We start from the raw sequence: 20,632 nt of genomic DNA, 5'->3' as shown, positions 1-20,632 counted from the left end.
TCTGACTCTTGATCTCAGCTCAGGTCTTGATCTCAGGGTCCTGAGTTCAAGCCTTGCGCTGGAGCCCACTTGAAAAAAAAAAAAAAAAAGATGAAGCATTAAACACAAATTTGGGATTAGCTAACCTATGAGGTCGTGACTATTCAAATAAATAAAATAAACCTTAGTGGTCTCACATGAAACTCAATATGGCTGGGTGAAGTAATTTGTCTGTGACATTAATTATGTCCCTGTATAAGCTGCCAGAGAGATATAATCTCTTTTCTGAATGTGACAATTTTCCTTTGCAAACTAAAATTCAAAGAGAACTGTAATCTTGCTTGTTGCTGTTCATCAAAGGATGACCTTGTGAGTAATACTTGAGATAAAAATGTTTAAGGATTATGCATATCTTGGGTTTTTTCCTAAATTGCATATGAAATAACTCAAAATATGCATATAACCTTGGCTTCATTTGATAGATAGCATCTGAAAATCTGTCCTTGAATTATTATCTCAAAGTCCTGTTCTTCCATCTATGTATAGTTTGGCCTTGAATAATTTTTAAAATAAAAAAATGCCCTTGAATAGTTTTCCAAGGTGGTCTATGTGTTCTTGATAGGTTTTCCTGGGCACTCACCTATAAATAAAATTCTCCATTCTCTTGGTCCTCATTTTGCCATGCTAGCAAATGTATGACTTCCATAAGGGTGTTGATGTGTGTTCTATGAATATGTCCCTTGATGCTAATATTGGTACAGTCAATTTGTAGTAATTGCCCTGTTGAAGGACTCACTATTGGCAAAACACACACATCCATTATGTTGTAAAAACAACTCTAGAATGTAACAAGTGGAATTCTACAGCTTTCTGTATGATTGATTATTCATATTAATAGTTCAAGTAATCATGGAAAAATCTATTATAACAAAAATTAGTTACAATACAGGAGTGATTCGCAAATATTTAGATCTTAAGCTATACTCAGACTGTAAATTCTAGGTCATAGCCAGGAAAATAGAGCCTAATGGAATTGTCCCCTGGGGTGAATAAAAATCTCTGCTAACAAATGGTTTTGATTAGGAAAATACTGTTTGAGAAATACAACAGCTCTACATTTTATAGAGATAGCCTTTGGCATTTTATATATATATATATATATATATATATATATATACACACACACACACACACGTATGTATATATAGGTATCTAAGAAAAATCTTCAAAGATTAAATATATAAATATTCATGCACTTAATTTTCAATGTTATATCAATTTAATGATTTCCAGGTGAACTATATTTGGCTAAGGTCAAATTTGATCTTACATAAGAATATGGAACTTATGGAGACTGCATTTTCTGTAGAGAATACTAGTTCTGTATCTTTCAACTTTGAAAAATCATAGGCAAATAATTACATATAGCAATGTTAGAAGAAAGCTGACCTTATAAAAAAAAGATATAGGTTTTGTTGAATTATTACCAAATTCATAGGCTCAGATCAGTTTTCTCAGCCTTTTAAAACCTGTAATCTTCTATATAAACAAAATTTTATCTCCTCCTTTTATATTATATGAAATTTAAAAATACGTAAGTAACATGACTTAAAAATTAAGGTAATGGTAGAATAAATTTTACATCAAAAGATATATTTTTGTCGACCTTACCATGTGATATAAATTTGAGCCTTGATCTTGCTTGCTTGTCACAAGCTTTTCTATCCAAGGAAGAATGAAGTTTGAGCAGAGTGTACATCAATTTCAGTGTTTGGTGGCAAAAAAGAAACTAATATCTGTCTTTATAGTGGTTTTCTAGCAATTATCTAAGATGAACAAGTCAAACTTAATTTCAAAATTTTTTAGATAGAGCCTGGAAAAGATTGAAAATAACTAAAAATATGGCTTCTTATAAAATTTGAAATGAGAAATTTCAGCATCATGATAGGAAAATATTACCTGAGTTCAATTTACACAAAAATTAAATATAATTTAATGTTTTACTTGAGAAGATTTTTTTCACAGAATATGGGATACATTAGCATTAATTCCTATAGTAACAGTTGGTTTGCACCATAGTGATAAAAATAGTACTTCATTGAACACCTATCATGTGGCTATTATGCTAAGCATTTTGCATTAATTTTGAAAGACAGAGAACTTTGGCTTCTTTGAATTTGCTGACTTAATTTTCAAAACAACTGAATCTTTATTTTAGAATGAGGTTTAACAAGATATAGGAACTGAGACCTTGAGAGATTAACTAACTTGACCCAAATCACACATCTGGGCAAACGACAGAATCTAGATTTGAACCTGGAGCTCTTTGATTCCTGAGTCCCTGATCTTGATCATAATTTCACAATACACATGGTTAAGCAATAGATACATATTAAGCAATGATATGGTGTTTGTGTTCTCTATTAATGCACTAGAACTTCAAATATCTCTGGAAAATTTGCCAAGCTCTTTTAAAAATTGCTTTTTACATTTGGGCTTACTTAAACTTTTCTCCTTGCTTTAACAATGCAGAAACTATAGATTTTTTTTTTTTTTGGTCACAGATCTGATTAAACATATTTTCCTATAGCAATCACTCCACAGAGTTAAATATCACAATACAGATATGTTTTCTGTATGTTGACAGAAGAATTTTGTGAACATGGCCGGATCTGTATGAAATGAGGCAAATAAACACTGTGGTTTGGAGGCCAGTGTTTGCACATGAAAATGCCGGGAATCTCCCAAAACATTAAGTTTTCTTCATTTAATTTTACTAAGAATATCAATCACAAACCCAGCATTTTTGGAATAATGTCAGTGAACATTCCAATAATATATTTTCCAATTCAGTTTATTCACTTTAATTTTGACAAACCTTCAAATATACTCCTGGGTTTTTTATATAGTGATGTCCCTGGATTGTGACAATATGACTTCTCTTCCATACCAGGAATGAACACAGAACTGAGCATAATTATTCTTCAACAGATACATCACTACTAGTTGCAAAAAGGAGTGATTTGCTTTTTCCTTTTTGTAAATCACGAACTTGGCATCAACTCTAAGTCATCAGTGTAGCACTTAACCTAAAAATGAAAGAAAAATATTCTAAAAAGTCTCTTGTGTTTCCACTCCAAGCAAAGTATGGGTAACATTCACTCTACAGCCTTCCTGAGAGTCTCCAGCAGTAAGAGGTTTTGTTATTGCTCTTTGACATGCTTAGTGATTCAAAGGGAAGTTTCACATGAAATTTCCATAGCCCTTGTCGTTTCCTGAATATATATATTTTTAAAAGATTTTATTTACTTATTCATGAAAGACATAGAGAGAGAAAGGCAGAGACGTAGGCAGAGGGAGAAGCAGGCTCCAGGTAGGGAGCCTGATGTGGGACTCGATCCTGAGACCGTGGATCACGCCCTGAGCCAAGGGCAGGTGCTCAACCGCTGAGCCACCCAGGCGTCCCCCTGAATATATTTCTAACACCGACTGATCTTATATGCTGCACAGAAGCATGCTTTGCAACAAAACAAACAATAACAAGTAAAACAAAAAAGTCCCTTGCATTCTTGGATTTTTAATCTTGCAGGATTTTGGATTCAAATTCTAGTCAGCTCAAATGGGCCACTAGTATTTCACCCAGAGTATATTGTATTCCCTTCTTTGCTAGGGCTGTGACTGCTGAGCACCCAATCACTGAAATCTACCTCGCTGGTCCACCAAACCTAGAATTTCTCTAGACCTGCAGATACATCCAAGTTTTGTGTTTATCAATAGTTTTTACCTTTCATTGCTGAGTAGTACTCTCATACATGATGTACCACGGTTTATACGATTACACCCATTTAGAGCATTTGGATTGTTTCCACCGTTTGGCTATTATGGGTAGGACTGCTCTGAACATTATGTATAGATTTTTGTGTACACATATTTATTATTTCTCTGAGACTGAAGAGAATAACTGCTGAGTCATATGATAATTATATGTTTTATTTCATAAGAAACTGCCAAACTGTTTTCCAGAATCAGTGTAACATTTTACATTCCCATCAACAATATATGAACGATCCAGTTTCTCCGCATCCTTGCCCACATTTGATGTTGTCACTAAGTGTTATTTTAGCTGCTCTGATAGGTATATAGTGATATCTCGTTATATTATTGTGTTTTTAATTTGCATTTTCATAATGGATTTCCTAAATAACCTTTAACAAGGATAATTGTATTTTCATGTACTTATTTGCCATCTGTATATCCTCTTCAGTGAAAGACTCTTCATGTCTTTTGACCATTTTCTCTCTCTCTCTCTTTTTTAAGAGAGAGAGAGAAAGAGCAGAGGAGAGGCAGAGGGAGAGAGAGAGAGAGAGCATCTTCTTTTTTTTTTTAAGATTTTATTTATTTATTCATGAGAGACACACACAGAGAGAGAGAGAGAGACAGGCAGAGGGAAAAGCAGGCTCCACACAGGGAGCCCGACTTGGGACTCGATTCTAGGTCTCCAGGACTTGGGACTCGATTCTAGGTCTCCAGGATCAGGCCCTAGGCCGAAGGCGGTGCTAAACCGCTGAGCCACCTGGGCTGTGGAGAGGGAGAATCTTAAGCAGGCTCCAGGTGAGTGCAGAGCCTGACTCGGGGCTCCATCTCACAACCCTGTGATCATGACCTGAGCTGAAATCAAGAGTCGGTCACTTAAACAACTAAGCCACCCAGGCAACTCCTTGACCATGTTCACATTGGATTTTTTAAACTGTGATTTTGAGAGAATTTTATGTATTTAAATAACAGCGCATGGTCAGATATGCGATTTACAAATTTTTTCTCCCACTTTGTAGCTTGTCTTTTCATCCCTTAACAGGATCTTTCACAAAACAAACATTTCTAAAATTTTGACGGCATCTGAGTTACTAATTTTTTCATTTATAGTCTGTACTTCATGACGTCAAGTCTAAGAACTATTTGCATGGCCCAAGACCCCAAAGATTTTTTTTCCCCAAAAGTTGTGCAGTTTTAGATTTTACTTGAAAATCCATGTTTAACTTTGAGTTACTTTTTGAATAAGGTGTGAGGTTTAATTCAAGGGTTTTGGTTGTTTTTTTTTTTTTTTTATCCCCCCTCAGAAGTACAATTGATCTAGCCCCATTTGATGGAAAGGCTATCTATCCTTCTTCCATTAAATTGCTTTTAGATTTCTGTGCAAAATCAGTTGGGCATATTTATGTGAGTTTATTTCTTGATTTTCTATTCTGTTCAATGAACCTTCACTGTTTTTATTACTACAGCTTCACAGTAGGCCTAAAGATCAGAGTGATTCCCTCTATTTTATTCTTACATGTCAAGATTGTTTTTGCTATTCCAAAGCCTGTACCTTTCTACATAAATTTTAGAATAAGCTTGTTTATGTCTACAAAAGCCTTGCTGAGATTTTGATAGAAATTTTAATTAAGCCTATAGCTCAATCTGGGGAAAACTGACATCTTTACTACATTGAATCTTCCAATTCATGAACTTCTGCTTTCTAAATCCTCTTTGATTTCTTCCATCAGTATTTGTAATCTTCAACATGCACATCCTGTACATATATTGTCAAGTGTAAATCTAAGTTTTCATTGTCTTTTAAGTAAAGATAAATGGTACCATATTTTAATTTCAATTTCTACACAGTAATATTTAGAAATGACTGAATTTTGTGTGTTGGGCTAATTTTTTAAAGTTGTGTATAATTCAGAGGTTTCTTGTAGTATAATAACTTTTCATTAGTTAATTCATTAAACAGATATTTACTGGGAGCATCTGTGTGTCAAGAACTGTTCTTAGGTGATGGGGGTAGAACAATAAAGAAAATAGGTAGTTCTTGTACTATGCCACTTACAATCTAATAAGGGGCTAGGAAGAGAGAAAGAACATGACAAATAAATGTATAATGTTCCAGATGATGATAAACACTTTTGTGAAAAATTGCAGATTAAAGGAATCATGACTATATAATTTATCCTCCAAATTGAAACACTTTTGAGAATGAAAGATTGCATTGACCTAATGGCACACATTAAACGAAAGGCTTTATTAACTTGGATTTTCCCAGAAAACTGGGTTATATGGTCATTTTACTTAGTCTTACAGATTGCTCTTTGAGGTCAGAGGTTGCTTTATTGATGTCCTCCAGGCAAAATCCACCATAAACACACCTGTAGTTGTACAAAGTTTGGTTTATTAACTGTGCAACAAGGGAAACAACACCATAGAGAACTGTGGAATATCTCAATAAAAGGTTATTAATTAAGAGGGGCTTATTACTGGATTTGAGCTTGTGTTAGGTGGTTTTAAGGAAGGTTCAAGGAAATGTGGTTTTGCTTTTGACTGACTACTGTCAGAAAGTTAAAGCAATTCTATGACTGCCTTAATAATCTTAATTTTAAGTGTAAGTGGGGCTGAGGATGAATAGAGAGCAGCCACTTATAATTAACAGCGACAAGGAGAATATTTGACAATGTTTATTCTCTCTCTGCTCACACACAATTACTGAGTAGCCTTGTTTATATCTTGATCTATCATATCACAGAGTAGCCTTGTCTAATGTTGGTGTTCTATAAAATTGTTCATATACAAAAGAGAATGCTTTTGCTAGAGTTAGGACAGCTCCAAGCTGATGGTAGACAAGAGTGTTTTCTTTCTTTCTATTCTATATAAAGTAGTCAGAACTAGCCCTTCTGACAAGAGGACACTTGACCAAAAACCCGAAGGATGTGAGACAGTGAGTCCTAGGACATCTGGTATAAGCACTCAGGCTGGGAAAGCAGTGGGTGCAAAAGTTCTGAAATGGGCATGTACTTGGTATTTATAGGAATAGAAGGAATGTCAGCATATGGCTAAAGTGTTGAGATGCAACACTTTGGAAATCACGTTGGGAAGATAGTAGTGGTCTAGATCACGCGGGATCTTGCAGGTCATTGGAAGTGCTTTTGCTCTAACTCTGGGTGAGATAAGAAAGCTTTGGATTTCTTTGAGTAGATTTAATAATATAAATATTACATGTTATTTTAAAATCAAGAATATGTTCTTCAAACAGAAAGCACTTATTATTATTTATGACATTCAGTAATTTATTTATTCAACAAATATTTATTAAGTACCAATTACATTCCAGGTTACTGCTCTGGGCCACGGGAGATATAGCTGTAAACAAGAACAAGATACCTCATGTTCTAGAGCTTGCATTATGGTAGATAAGACAATGAAGAGTAGTATCATTTCAAACAGAGATGAGAGACGTAACTACAATGAAAATTAACTCAAGGTAATGGCATACAGCATTTGGGGAAGTGGAGAATTATTTACACAGGATGGTCTGAGAGGAACTCACTAAAAAATGATATGGGAACAAACCTTTGAATAGGACAAAAAAAATCATTCGAAGGAGAGTGTGTGTAAATGAACCTGGCAATGTTCGGAAAATGGTATACAGCCAGTGAAACTAGAGATCTATGAATGAAGGGAGAGTGTTAGGAGATGATATGGAGAATAGTTCCAGTGTCTTGAGAAGCCACTGGAAGTTTTTTAAAAGAGATATGATAGGGATGCCTGGGTGCCTCAGAGGTTGAGCGTCTGCCTTCAGCTCAGGTGTGATCTCGGGATTCGGGATCGAGTCCCACATCAGGCTCCCTGCAAGGAGCCTGCTTCTCCCTCTGCCCATGTCTCTGCCTCTCTCTCTTTCTGTGTTTCTCATGAATAAATGGATGAATCTTTAAGAGAGAGAGAGAGAGAGAGAGAGATGATAGAATCTGCTTGAGTTTTTTCAAAGATCACACTGACTGTGGAACAGAAAAGGTACTGAAGGGAATGCAGTGAGAAGTCATTGCTGTGGCCCAAGTGAGTGCTGAGGGCTGAGCCCTGGACCAGATGTGGATTTTGTGGGAGATATTTGAATTCAGGACAAATTTTGGAATTTCAGGGCTTACTGTTAGATTCAGTGGTTTTCAACTGGAAATGTTTTTTTACCCTCCAGGGGATATTTGAAATTGTTTGAGGACATTTTTAGTTGCCGTGACTGACTGGGAAGTCCTAGTGGTATACAGAGGCCAGCAATGCTACTAATCATCCTACAGTGAACAGGACAGCCTCTCACAACAAAAATTATCCAACCTGAAATGTCAATGGTGTTGAGGTTGAGATTTCCTGGATTAGATGTTGTGGGAGAGGAATCCATGATAATGGATAGTGCCCTAGGTTTTCGGCATCAGCAATGAATGGTGTTCTGTGATGAAAAGGAAGTGGGGGGAGAACGATTTTCCACCATGACTATCACATAGAATTAAGTAGCATTCTATGGATGAGAGTAATTATACATAGGTCTCTAAGTTCTTGCCATGGTCTAGAATCCATGGCTAGATTCCTCTCCTTCTTCTCTGCAAATGGTAGTTATGTCAAACTCAACTGGCTAGATGTAGGAGATAAGCAATAGGTTACTTGCTTCCCCCAAACCCAGAGGGATGAGAGCTTCCCATGTCTTCCCTTGCAGGATTTTTTGGTTTTTGTATTTCTGGGTTAGGCCATTTAATGGTGACCTTGAGGCTCTCATCATAAAATGGAAACAAGTTGAACAAGTGGAGAGACACGGAAAACTAAACTCTCAGGCAGGAGGATGCTACCTATTTCCTGGAAATTATCCTGGGAGAGCAGTGACTGTGACTGGTGTCTGTTCTAGATATTCTGGGTGATGGATAAGGAGGTATTAAAAATAAGTTAATTGACAAGTGTCTAAAGTCCTCGTATATATGAGGGCACGAGGTTAGACATTGGAAAATGTGTTGAATTAGCAGTGAATAAATGGAAAAACAAACAAATAGGTGGGAAGATATAAAATAGACAAGGCAGGGTAGCCCAGATGGCTCAGTGGTTTAGTGCTGCGTTCAGCCCAGGGCCTGATCCTGGAGACCCATGTCGGGCTCCCTGCATGGATCCTGTTTCTCCCTCTGCCTGTGTCTCTGCCTCTGTGTGTGTGTGGGGGGGGGGGGGGAGGGGGGGTGTGTGTCTCATGAATAAATAAATAAGAACTTAAAAAAATAGACAAGGCAAATTATAACAGCTGTGCAAGATGTTAAATGTATGTTGGTTTTTTTTTTTTTTAATAGAAAATTCACCTGAAAAAGTTACCTTTCCACACTTGAACTCAAATCACTTTAACCAGGAAATTCTAGAAAATGGAAAATGGAAAAATAACTGAATACTTTCTCTGTTCTGTACTTTGTTTCTAGCTTACAAAGGTAGAAAGAGTTAGAGAAAGATTTGTGAACTATGTAGAGCCCTGGCTATTGTGTTCTGCTTTCATGTATTGTGACTATTTTTTATCAAGACTTTCAATGCTGCCTTAGTAAATCACAATGGCCCTCCACCTTAAATAAGTGATGGCATAAACAGCACAAAGTCTCTAATCTTTGAGCTGGAGCTATACTTTTTGAGCTTTGCCATTTCTGTTAGTATTAATTCCATGATTAAAGAAATCTATCAAAAAAAAAAGAAATCTATGATTGCTAAGATTTCCCTCTATTCGGAGTTGTCAATGTTACATTCTTTGGTGGAAAGGAATTGGATAGTAAGAGACTGTAAAAAGGAGTTCTGAGTCTTTCTCCTCCAAGTCAGAAAGGCTCCTTTTAAATGTTAGCTCTGATGCCTGAAGCCCCCAGGCCAAATTGAAGAAAAAAAAAAAAAAAACATTTGAGAGGTCTCAAAGGTTGCTTTGTTTTCAGCACCATCCCTCCACCACATAATCCAGACACATAATTCATCACATGAGTATAAATGGTACTATATTCTGTTCAGTGTAACTTAAAACCCAGACATATACCAAATGCATGTTTGAAATGGTTGATTCTTCTATAGGTTGCATTGCATACCTTCCAGGGTTGAGATTTGCTGGGAACAGGAGTGCACCAACCATGAGTTAATGTACATGAAAAAAAGTCTGCAAGTTCTGTTTCCAGGTTGCCAGTGTGTCTTTCTATAAATAGCAAGTGATATAGCAAACCATAGGAAATATGTGGAGACAAGAAAACCATTACCTGACCAGAATGTTTTTTGAGTTACAAAGGAGGGCATTTTGGCCTTTTCCATACAAACCAATCAAGGCTTGTTTAGAAAGACTATTCTCAGTGCATGTGTGCTTTAAACCACTTTTCAATATTTCTAGTATGTTCTTCCCACTCAGTTTGCTTTTACTTGTCTTTACCAAATACTAGGAATGCTTATGAAACCATATCTTTAAATCACTAATATAACCAAACATTTAAAGAATTAATACTAATCCTCCTCAAATTCTTCCAAAAAATAGAAGGATAACACTTCCAAACTCATTTTATAAAGCCAGAATTACCCTGATACCAAAACCAGACAAACATGCCACAAGAAAAGAAAATTATAAGCCAATATCTTTGATGAAAATGTATGTAAAAATCCTCAACAAAATATTAGCAAACGGGCAAATTCAACATTACATTAAAAGGACCATACATCATGATCAGGTGTTATTCTATTGATGCAAAGAAGGTTCAATATCCACAATTAATTAACATGATACAGCACATTAAGAAAATGAAGGATAAAAACCATATGATCATCTCAATAGATGCAGAAAAAGTATTTGACAAAATTCAACATTAGTTTATGATAAAATTCTCAACAAAGTGGGTATAGAGGGAATGTACCTCAACATAATAAAAGTCATAAATAACAAACCCACAGCTAATATCATACTCAATGGTGAAAAGCTAAAAGCTTTTCCTGTAAGATCAGGCACAAGAAAAGGATTCTTACTCTTGCCACTATTACTCAACATAGTACTAGAAGTCCTAGCCAGAGGAAAGGCAAGAAAAAGAAACAAAATAGGAAAGGAAGAAGTAAAGCTGTCACTATCTGTAGAGTACACACTGTATATAAGAAACTCTAAAGATTCCACCAAAAACCCATTAGAACTACTGGCTGAGTTCAGTAAAGTTGCAGGATACGAAATCCATATACAGAAATGTCTCGCATTTCTAGATACTAATAACAAACTAGCATAAGGAGAAATTAAGAGAACAATCTTATTTACAATTACATCAAAAAGTATAAAATACCCGGGAATAAATTCAATCAAGTGAAAGACCTATACTCTAAATAAGACATTGATGAAAGAAGTTGAAGAAAATGCAAATAAATGAAAAGATATTCAGTGCTCATAGACTAGAAGAAATAATATTGTTAACATGTCCATACTACCCAAAGAAATCTACAGATTCGATGCAATCCCAATCAAATTCCAATGGCATTTTTCACAGATTTTTAAAAATATTTTTTTTATTTATTCATGAGAGACAGAAAGAGAGAGGCAGAGACACAGGCAGAGAGAGAAGCAGGCTCTATGCAAAGAGCCCGATGTGGGACTCCATCCTGGGATTCCAGCATCACGCCCTGGGCAAAGGGAGGTGCTCAACTGCTGAGCTGCCCAGGTGTCCCACATTTTTCACAGATCTAAAACAATCCTGAAATTTGTGTAGAACCACAATAGATCCTGAATAGTCAAAGCAATCTTGAAAAAGATGAACATAATTGAAGGCATCATGCTCCCCAATTTCAATCTATATTACAAAGGTATAGTAATCAAAACTGTATGATACTGGCATAAACACAGACACATAGATCAATGGAACAGAATAGTAAGTCCAGAAATAACCCATATAACACATATATGGTCAATTAATTTGCTTACAAAGGAACCAAGAATATATAATGGAAAAAGAACAGTTTTGTCTCCATTGAAAATCTGCTGTTTAATGTAGCTATCTTCATGAATTCTCTTAGCTAGATCTTCTGGATAACTTGCTGCAGCTTCTATATTCAGCACTTGCTGCTTCCCCTTGCACTTTGATGTTATAGAGATGGCTTTTTTCCTTAAGCCTCATGAACCAACCTCTGCTAACTTCAAAATTTTCTTCTGCATCTTCCTTACCTCTCTCAGCCTGCATAGAATTGAAGACTTAGGGCTTTTCCTGAATTGGGCTTTGGCCTAGGGGAATATTGTAGTTGGTTTGATCTTCTATCCAGGACATTCAAACTTTCTCCATATCAGCAGTAGGCTGTTTCACTCTCTTATCATTCGTATGTTCACCAGAGTAGCACTTTTAACTTCCTTCAAGAACTTTCCCTTTGCATTCACAATTTGGCTAACTGGTGCAAAAGGCCTTGCTTTCATCCTATCTTGGCTTTCGACATGCTTTTTCCACTAAGCTGCATCATTTCTAGCTTCTGATTTGAAGTGAGACAGGTGCGTGCGGGTGACTCTTCCTTTTGCTTGAACATTTAAAGGCCATTGTAGGGCTATTTACTGGTCTAATTTAAATACTGTTGTGTCTCAGAGAATAGAGAGTTCTGAGGAGAGGGAAAGAGACTGGAAACGGCCGGTAAGTGGAACACACACAGGACACACACAATATTTACTTGATTAAGTTATATGTGCCTGATTCATAGCATCCCAAAAACAATTACAATAGTAACATCAAAGATCACCAATCACAGATCACCATAACAAAATAATAATGAAAAGTTTGAAATATTACAAGTACCAGAATGTGACACAAAGACATGAAGTGAGCAAATGCGGTTGGAAAAATGATGCTGATAGACTTGCTTGATGTAGGGTTGTCACAAAACTTCAGTCTGTAAAAAGCACAATATCTGTGAAGCACAATAAAGCAAAGTATGATAAAATGAGGCAGGCCTATAATTTGAAAAATGAACGTAGAATTAAAATTCTGTGATGATTGGATTGGATGAACTGCTTATTTAATCATATTACATGACTATCATAATTTATCATTAAATCTAAAATATGACAGAAAGTTTGACCTTGGATAATTAGTTAATAGTGTGTTAAGAAATGTCAATGACACTTTGTCTCCTAAAGTAGATTACTATTATTCCTGAGCAAACAGTAGAGCAACCCTTATGATTTATCAATCAATATCTGGGTGTTTTTATACCACCTTCAGACAAGTGTTTTATATTCCCCAATCACAGTATGTGATTAGAAATCCTCGCTACATACTCAGAATGTCTTTTCATTTCAGAGAGAATAAGACACCTATCAGTTCCTCACGCTATTGATAAAGTCTAACAAATGAATATTGCACTGCTCATTGGTTTTAAACAAGATATAATATGATACAAACAAGATACAATAAGACATTCCTGAAGAGCTGCCATTATAGTCACAGGTATATTCTTAGGAGCTTGGGTGGTTTGGCAGAGAAAAGGGATATGCTCTTCCAACTACCATTTGAAGAATTTTGATTTTATTATGAGGTAGGCTCCCAGAATGCCCTTTGCAGTTTCCTATCTTCTCTTGGGTCTCATTTTTCCCCACTTGAATAAAGAAGGACAATATTTCTAGTCTTTCTTCTTTCTAAACTTTCTTCCTTTCCTCCATTCATTGCAGTTTAAACTTTTCACTTAATGATTGAATTTCTGTATCTGTATCCTCATTGGTCCTGTAATAGGAACTCTCATCACCTGCCATTGAGCTTCTGATATCCTAAGAAATGGCTACAACCCATTCACATGGAAATCTGTATTCAGTAATAACACATTGCACTGTTCTTGACGGATTCCAGTCTGATGACATAGCAAATGCTGGAAATTTCTCTTTTCTATACCATGGCTAATGGGTTACAAATTCCAAAGCCCACCTCAAATATAAGTTACTCCATGTTTAATATCTTAAAATGTGTCATATTACCTAATGGTATGGCTTACAAAAATACTAAAAAATATGGACAGCTAAGAGCATAAGGATATTGAGAATAGCTTGTTTCATAGAAACATTATCTATTACTAGTATTTATCAAAAGTGCTAATTAAATATGAAGTTCTTACATAACGACTTTCTGAAAGTTTGTTTAGAAAAAGAGAAACAGGTTAAGACAATAATACCATAGCTATCTAAATGTTTTAAAGTATAAAACATTTATTTTAAGAAGTGGTATCCAAACTACATTTGTAAGACAGAATGTCCTTTAAAAGCTCACTTGGGTTGTAGAGACCACAGAACCAGATCCAACTCCTGGAAACTTTTTTACTATCCTGGAGACTCATCAGTAGAATTGGAATAATATTAACAATGATCAAAAATGTTTGTGGTAAGAACAAATGTATATAGTTTACATTTGCTACTTCCCTAGCTCAGGGCAAGTGATATGTAAATTTATTATCTCTATCGCCCCTTTTTAGATTTATATTCTGCTGCTCATTTCCTAACCTGTCCTTAACCATTCTCCTGCTACCTGCATTATGTAGTTGGGTTACCCGATACTCCGTTGAAGACTGTGCTTGGGACAATAGCAAATCGGAGGTACAAATACTTTTTTGGAATGAAGTTAAGCTTTACATATTTAAGCATAGAAATAGTATAGAATAATTGTGATTTTTTTCAAACATTTCTGCTCTTACTTTTCGGCTGTTTTATTTTCATTTTGAATTATACATGGTGAGTAATATGGAGAGAAGAAAAATGATCTTTCAAGTAGTTATAATCCTAGCTGGGCATGTGACAAATGTCCTACAAGTGCAGAGGGTAGTCCCTCTGTCCTGGAAAGCCAAGACTGAGAGTAATCTCCACAAATGGCACACTTCAGAGCAGGAGAGCCAAAGCAGGAGCCACACTGATGACAATGGAAAAAGATGGCTCCTGCCTCGGTCTGTATTTATATGTTTGGAACAATGATTTTGTGGAATAGAGACTCCATCAACCTGCCTTGAAGTCTTGGCTCTGCCACTGAAGTTCTTTGAGCCCTGATAGTCTAGGACTTGTATTTTCTATTTGTAATAACACCAAATTTCAGATTTGTAATAGCAAGACTGTAGTGAGGGACCAGGCAGGGCCATCAGACAAAAGCAGAAGAAGGAAAAAGGAGGAGAGAAGGAAGAAAGGGAAACAGACCAGGAGAGGGGACAGAGAGACAGAGAGAAAGGAGGGGCAGAGAGAAAGAGCAGTGAGTTGAAGGAAGGAGAGAAGCCACAGACGAGAGAGCACAGGCTGAGGACACAAGCTTCAGAGTCAGACAAACCTGTTTTCACACTTGGCTCTGCCACTTCCTGGCCTGGTAACCTTGGGCTGGCTGCTTTATCTCACCAAGCCTAAGGGTACCTTTCAAGAGAGCTAATCATATCTCCCCAAGTTGTTGCAAGAAGTAATTCAGACCATATGTGTATATTTATTTATTTAATATTCAATAAAAAACTGGTAGCCATGATGGTGATGATGATGAAAGGGCAAAATTAATAAAGTTTAAGAAGAAAAATAGAGATGGAAAAGAAGCTTGGGGGATGGGACAGTAGAATATGAGGAATAAACAGGAAAAAAAATGAACATGAGATTGATGTTTTCAAATACCAGGAGGACCTAATGGAAGATTTGCGCCCCCACCCTCTTCAAGGAATATCATCTCTTTCTCTTACCCACGGTTATGAGCCTCCACCAGATGAATAATTTTCATGTACCACTCAGTGGCTGGCAGAGCACTCACTGACAGTTGTGATATTTGCTCCCTTCTTTCCCTTCTAGAAGAAACAGAATTGCACCTTACACTGTGCCTTTCAGTACCAAGACTGACACTTAATTGAAGACAGAACCCAGGACCATTGGTTGTGCATGGTTGGAAACACATATATGCTCACCTGAATTCTATGTATCTTTTCAGAAAATGCCAAAAGCAAAGTAATAATTCTTGATTCCTTTCTTTCACGCATCAATAAATCCTGTTAATTTTACCTCCAAATCATGCATCAAAATCCACTTTCTTTGTACCACTACTCCTTAGTTTAAGCCACCATTGGCGATCATCAAGATTTCCCTCCTAACCTTTCGCTCTGCTTTTGCCTCAGTCAGTGTTTCTCCAAAGATAAAATCATTCTTTCCATTAAAACTAGCCGATGGCTTCCCTTTGCACTATGTAGAAAATCCAAATCCTTTCTCCTTGTTTACAAAGCCCTACATAATTGCCCCCACTGACCTTTCTAATTTCATTCTACTTTTCTCCTTGCCATTTGCCCTTAAGCCACACTGAAGATGTTTTCCTCCCTGATTCTTGAGCTTGCCAAGTTTTGTTTGTTCCCCTCTAGGGCCTTTTGAATGGTTATTTCTTTTCTTTCTTATCTTCATATGCCAGACTCCTTCTTGTCATTCTGATTTTAGCTTAAAACTCATTCTCCCAGCAGCTTCAGATTGCCACTCCACGTAAAAGTCACCCAATCTCCTTGATCATGTTACCTATTTTTTTTTCTTCAAGCATGTATGTTCTCACTTCAGTCTTTCTGGTGTATGTGGGGATATATACATACATATCATATATATATGTATATACATTCTGTTCCCAGAATTTCAGCTCAACTCCAAGATAGCAGAGGCCTTACCTGTCTTGTTCACAAATCTTTCCCCAGGACCAAGAGTTGTGTCCAGTTTATAATAGAATTCAATAAATAATCTGTTAAATTAATGATTCAACCTGTGAATACAGATACCTTGCCAGTACTTAAAATTCCTCATGGGTAATCTGCATTCCATTCAAGCCATTAATTCAGAAAACCTTCCCATCCCTCTCCTAATTTGGAAATGAGTAAAATTTACTAAGTCAACAGTGATAAAAAATGACATGAAGGCTATTTAGAGGGGCGCCTGGATGGCTCAGTGGTTGAGTGTCTACCTTGAGGTCAGGTCGTGATTCCTGGGTCCTGGAATTGAGTCCCACATGGGGCTCCCTGCAGGGAGCCTGCTTCTTCCTCTGCCTGTGTCTCTGCCTCTCTCTGTGTGTCTCTCATGAATAAACAAATAAAATATTTTTTAAAAAATAAAGGCTATTTAGAAAAAAATTAATATGATTTTATTTTTTAAAACTCTCAACATACAAGTATCTCAAGACATCCACCTACCTTATGCTGAAGTGGGGATTCGAGTGTTAGGGAAAAAAAAAAAAAGTCATGTTATGACTTTCTTTTTTTTTTTTAATTTTTTATTGGTGTTCAATTTACTAACATACAGAATAACCCCCAGATGACTTTCAAGACAAAATCTCCCCACATATCAGTGGCTTTAAAAGACAGACACTGTTGAAAGAAAAAGGATTTTCTAAATAACTATAGCTTCCATTTAATTGTTCAAATGCCAGGCCTGGCCAACTAGATCACAGAATTTTGGATATGGGCAATCTGTGCTAGACAAAAGGGAGAAGTAAAAGAAAAGTCCATATAATCTAGCCCTAGAGAAGAGGAAGGAAGAAAGAAAGATGTGGGGGGTAGAAAGTCAGACATACATCCTTTTCTCTCCCCTTAGTCTAAATCCCAGAGCTATAGAAGCCTAGGGAACACCCGTGGCAGACATTCTCTGGTTCTGCTCCCTTTTTGTGATGAAATTCTCACTCAAGGAGGTGCTGAGGGAATGCAAAGATGGGCTTTGGGCCTCTAACACGGTTGACAGGACAGCAAGCATGGTCAACATGCCTTAGGATACTGCAATCTAGACACATATAGGAAGCCTAAATTGCTCTATACAGCCTAGTTTCAGCTTTCCTGTGGCATGGGATCTGAGGTGAGAACAGACAGGCCTACCTGGGGTCCCCTAGGCTTTACCATGGTCTAAGGGGTCCACAGGGTCTGCAATGCCAGACAGCAAGATAGAGTAAGTAGGCAGGGCCTGAGCCCCAGGTGAACAGAGAGAAGAATACTCTAGGTGTATTGACTAGACAGGTTAAGACTTGATACCAGCAGAATGCTCTGGGACAGACCAGCCTGATGATACTTCAGGAGAATCAGTGAATCTACAACAAAGGAGTAGCATGTCCTCAGTGGCCTCCTTTCTTTCAATACCAAGAGGTGATGTGAACATTTTCCTGGCCCTAGGCACTAACTAACTCTAAAAGGAAAAAGGAGAAGAGAAGACTCTGAAGGGCAGAGCAAGTATCCTCAGAAGACCAGGTAAAACCTAGATGCCTGGTATAAATTATTGGCTCAGATGGACTTTTACACTGACTTGGATTCAATTTTTAACCCCCTCCTTCCCTCCTACTTTCTCTCTTTCAGTCTCTCTCTCTCTTTCTTTTGCTTTCTTTGCTCCTTCTTTCTTTTCCTCCCTCCCCTCTTTCTTTTTCCTTTGCCATGTAGTGGGGGACAGATTTGAGGAAAATGAGTGGTTTTAGACAAAATTAGGAATCTATATTTTCTGTGCATTCCTTACTATAGAGTATGACTTACTTTTGTAACCTATTCTATAATGTTGAATTGAAACTTCTTTCTCATCCTAATGTTTTGGGTGTTCACTGAATACAAATTGTCTTCTCTAGAAAACATGACCAACAATATTAGCACAAAATCTGATTTCTTAAATTTATTACCATTTGTGTGGATAAAAAAGATATACAAATAAACCTAGGAGGAGACTTAGCTATTTGAGCTAACTATTCAGTTTCAGAATATATGATTTATGAAACTAGAAGACTATATACATATTAACTTCCTTTTTTTAACATATTAATTTCTAAATATGTTTTCTGATTACGGAAGACATGAATATTAGAAAAACTTGGGTCATACAAACGTGTTAATAGAAAAGATCTAGTACAAAACCGTTAGTATGTTGTATATTGTTTTTTACCTCTTTTTAAAATTTGGCATTATAGTAGATAATTTGTATATCATGCTATGTATTATGTTCAATTTCCAAGCACTTATTTTTTTTTGAAGATTTATTTATTTATTTTAGAAAGAGAGAGAGATGGTGGAGGGAGGGGCAGAGGGAGAGAATCTTCAAACAGACTACTGACTGAACATAGAGTCCAACATGGGGCTTGATGTGGGGCTCAATCTCATGAACCATAAGATCACTACCTGAGTTGAAAACAAGAGTTGAATGCTTAACTGACTGAACCACTCAGGTGCCCTAATTTCCAAGCGTTTTATATATTCATTTAATCATATTAATTACATTTTCCCATGCCACTGAAACATCTTCAAAAACAATTTTGAGGTATAGGTAATATCCAACAATGCATATATATTATTATTTATTTAACCATAGCTCTAAGATGGACAATTAACTTAGAACATTTTTTCTCTTGGAAATCTTCTGTTTATACATAAAACTTTGTGTCTATTACCCAGTCAAAATATGGTAACATGTTGACTAACTTACCTGAAACTCAAAGTTTAATGCTAATGGATTCATCTGTTACCACCTATTGTCACCTTCAAACAATATGGCCTTTGCTTATTTCCAAAATGTTTTGAAGCATCTGCTTAAGCTTCTATGTAAAAGGAATGAGATTTAACATACTTTAAATTTCAAAATTAGTTATAAATGTATCTCCATTATTTATACAGTTTGTTTCAAATTAAGCTTCAATGTTCTTGATAAAAGTTTTTTTTTTCAGAAATATAACATCACATGCTGCTATGCTTACAAGTTAAAACACCAACGAATGAGTTTGTTTTTCTTTTCTTTTTTTTTTTAAGATTTATTTATTTATTTATTAATTTATGATAGACAGAGAGAGAGACAGACAGACAGACACAGGCAGAGGGAGAAGCAAGCTCCATACCGGGAGCCTGACGTGGGACTCGATCCCGGGACTCCAGGATCGCGCCTGGGCCAAAGGCAGGGGCTAAACCGCTGAGCCACCCAGGGATCCCGAGTTTGTTTTTCTTTGTTTTGTTGGTGGAAGATTCTGTGATTCAAAAATTATGGATGCTGCTTTAAAAAAAAGCATAACAAACAACTTAGGCTTGTCTGTCAAATATGCAAGTAGTCTTGTGGATTAAAAATTAATCAATTCAAAAAAAATTAATTCACTAGCACTAACTCTTAGGGCCTTGTCTAAAACTACTCTAAGAGTTAGTTTGGATAACTGAATGGATTTAAAGGAAAGTGAATTTCTTTAAAAATATTCCAGAAGTACTATTTTTCTCTATGAAAAAAATGATAGTCCTTATAATTAGTTTTACCTTCTGAGGTTAAACCAGAGACACTGTGGCTCAGGCTGTTTCCTTGGGAACAGATTATTTAGGAAATAGCTGAGGGGTAGGTTAAATCAAAAAGGAATCATTAGTATTTGTTTTATTTTTAAAGGGAAATAACCTTGAAGTTTTAGAAGATTTCATTAAACATGGACTTTAAGTTCTAAAATTTATTGATTAATTACAGGACTGTTTGAAGTAATTTTACAGTGTAATAATAGATGCTAACAATATTCAACACAATATTATAATTTTCATGGTAACATTCTCTTTCTTACCATATGCTCTAGCCAATGCGTGGCTTTCATTAAATAGCACACAGGTGTCAGAGTTAATTGCGTAAGCTTGTTCAAAAGGCCAAAAATTACTCTGGAAACCAGAGACACAGATAAGAGTGTGGACTTTAAATTAAAGAGAAGAAGTAAGTCCTGGGCAATAAACAAAGGCAGGCAGTATTGGTTTGAATAGCTACCATCTTTTTTTTTTTTTTTTTTAAGTACCAGTTCAAATTAGTTTAAATGCTTGAGTTATAAATAAGACACGTGATCCACTCATGAGCCAAACTTATTGAATCATGTGGCTAATACCTTAGTGATTCTACAACATTGAATATTTACACATAGAT

At 36.2% G+C, this 20,632-nt stretch overlaps 1 protein-coding gene and 1 long non-coding RNA gene across 3 annotated transcripts in view; one reads left to right on the top strand and one right to left on the bottom strand.

Moving 5' to 3' along the window:
- Positions 1–20,632, top strand: part of KCNK2 (potassium two pore domain channel subfamily K member 2) — a 198,645-nt gene that overhangs the window by 27,305 nt on the left and 150,708 nt on the right. The gene's annotated exons all lie outside the window — the stretch shown is intronic.
- The window catches only part of LOC140635836 (uncharacterized), a 32,218-nt gene continuing 21,986 nt past the window's right edge, over positions 10,401–20,632 (bottom strand). Inside the window, exon 5 of the long non-coding RNA XR_012033154.1 lies at positions 10,401–12,684. This is a non-coding gene — a long non-coding RNA (uncharacterized lncRNA). The remainder of the gene's footprint in view (positions 12,685–20,632) is intronic.

The sequence above is a fragment of the Canis lupus genome, chromosome 6, assembly GCF_048164855.1.
Source record: "Canis lupus baileyi chromosome 6, mCanLup2.hap1, whole genome shotgun sequence".
Lineage (NCBI taxonomy): Eukaryota > Metazoa > Chordata > Mammalia > Carnivora > Canidae > Canis > Canis lupus.
This window is presented reverse-complemented; position numbering and strand designations above follow the sequence as displayed.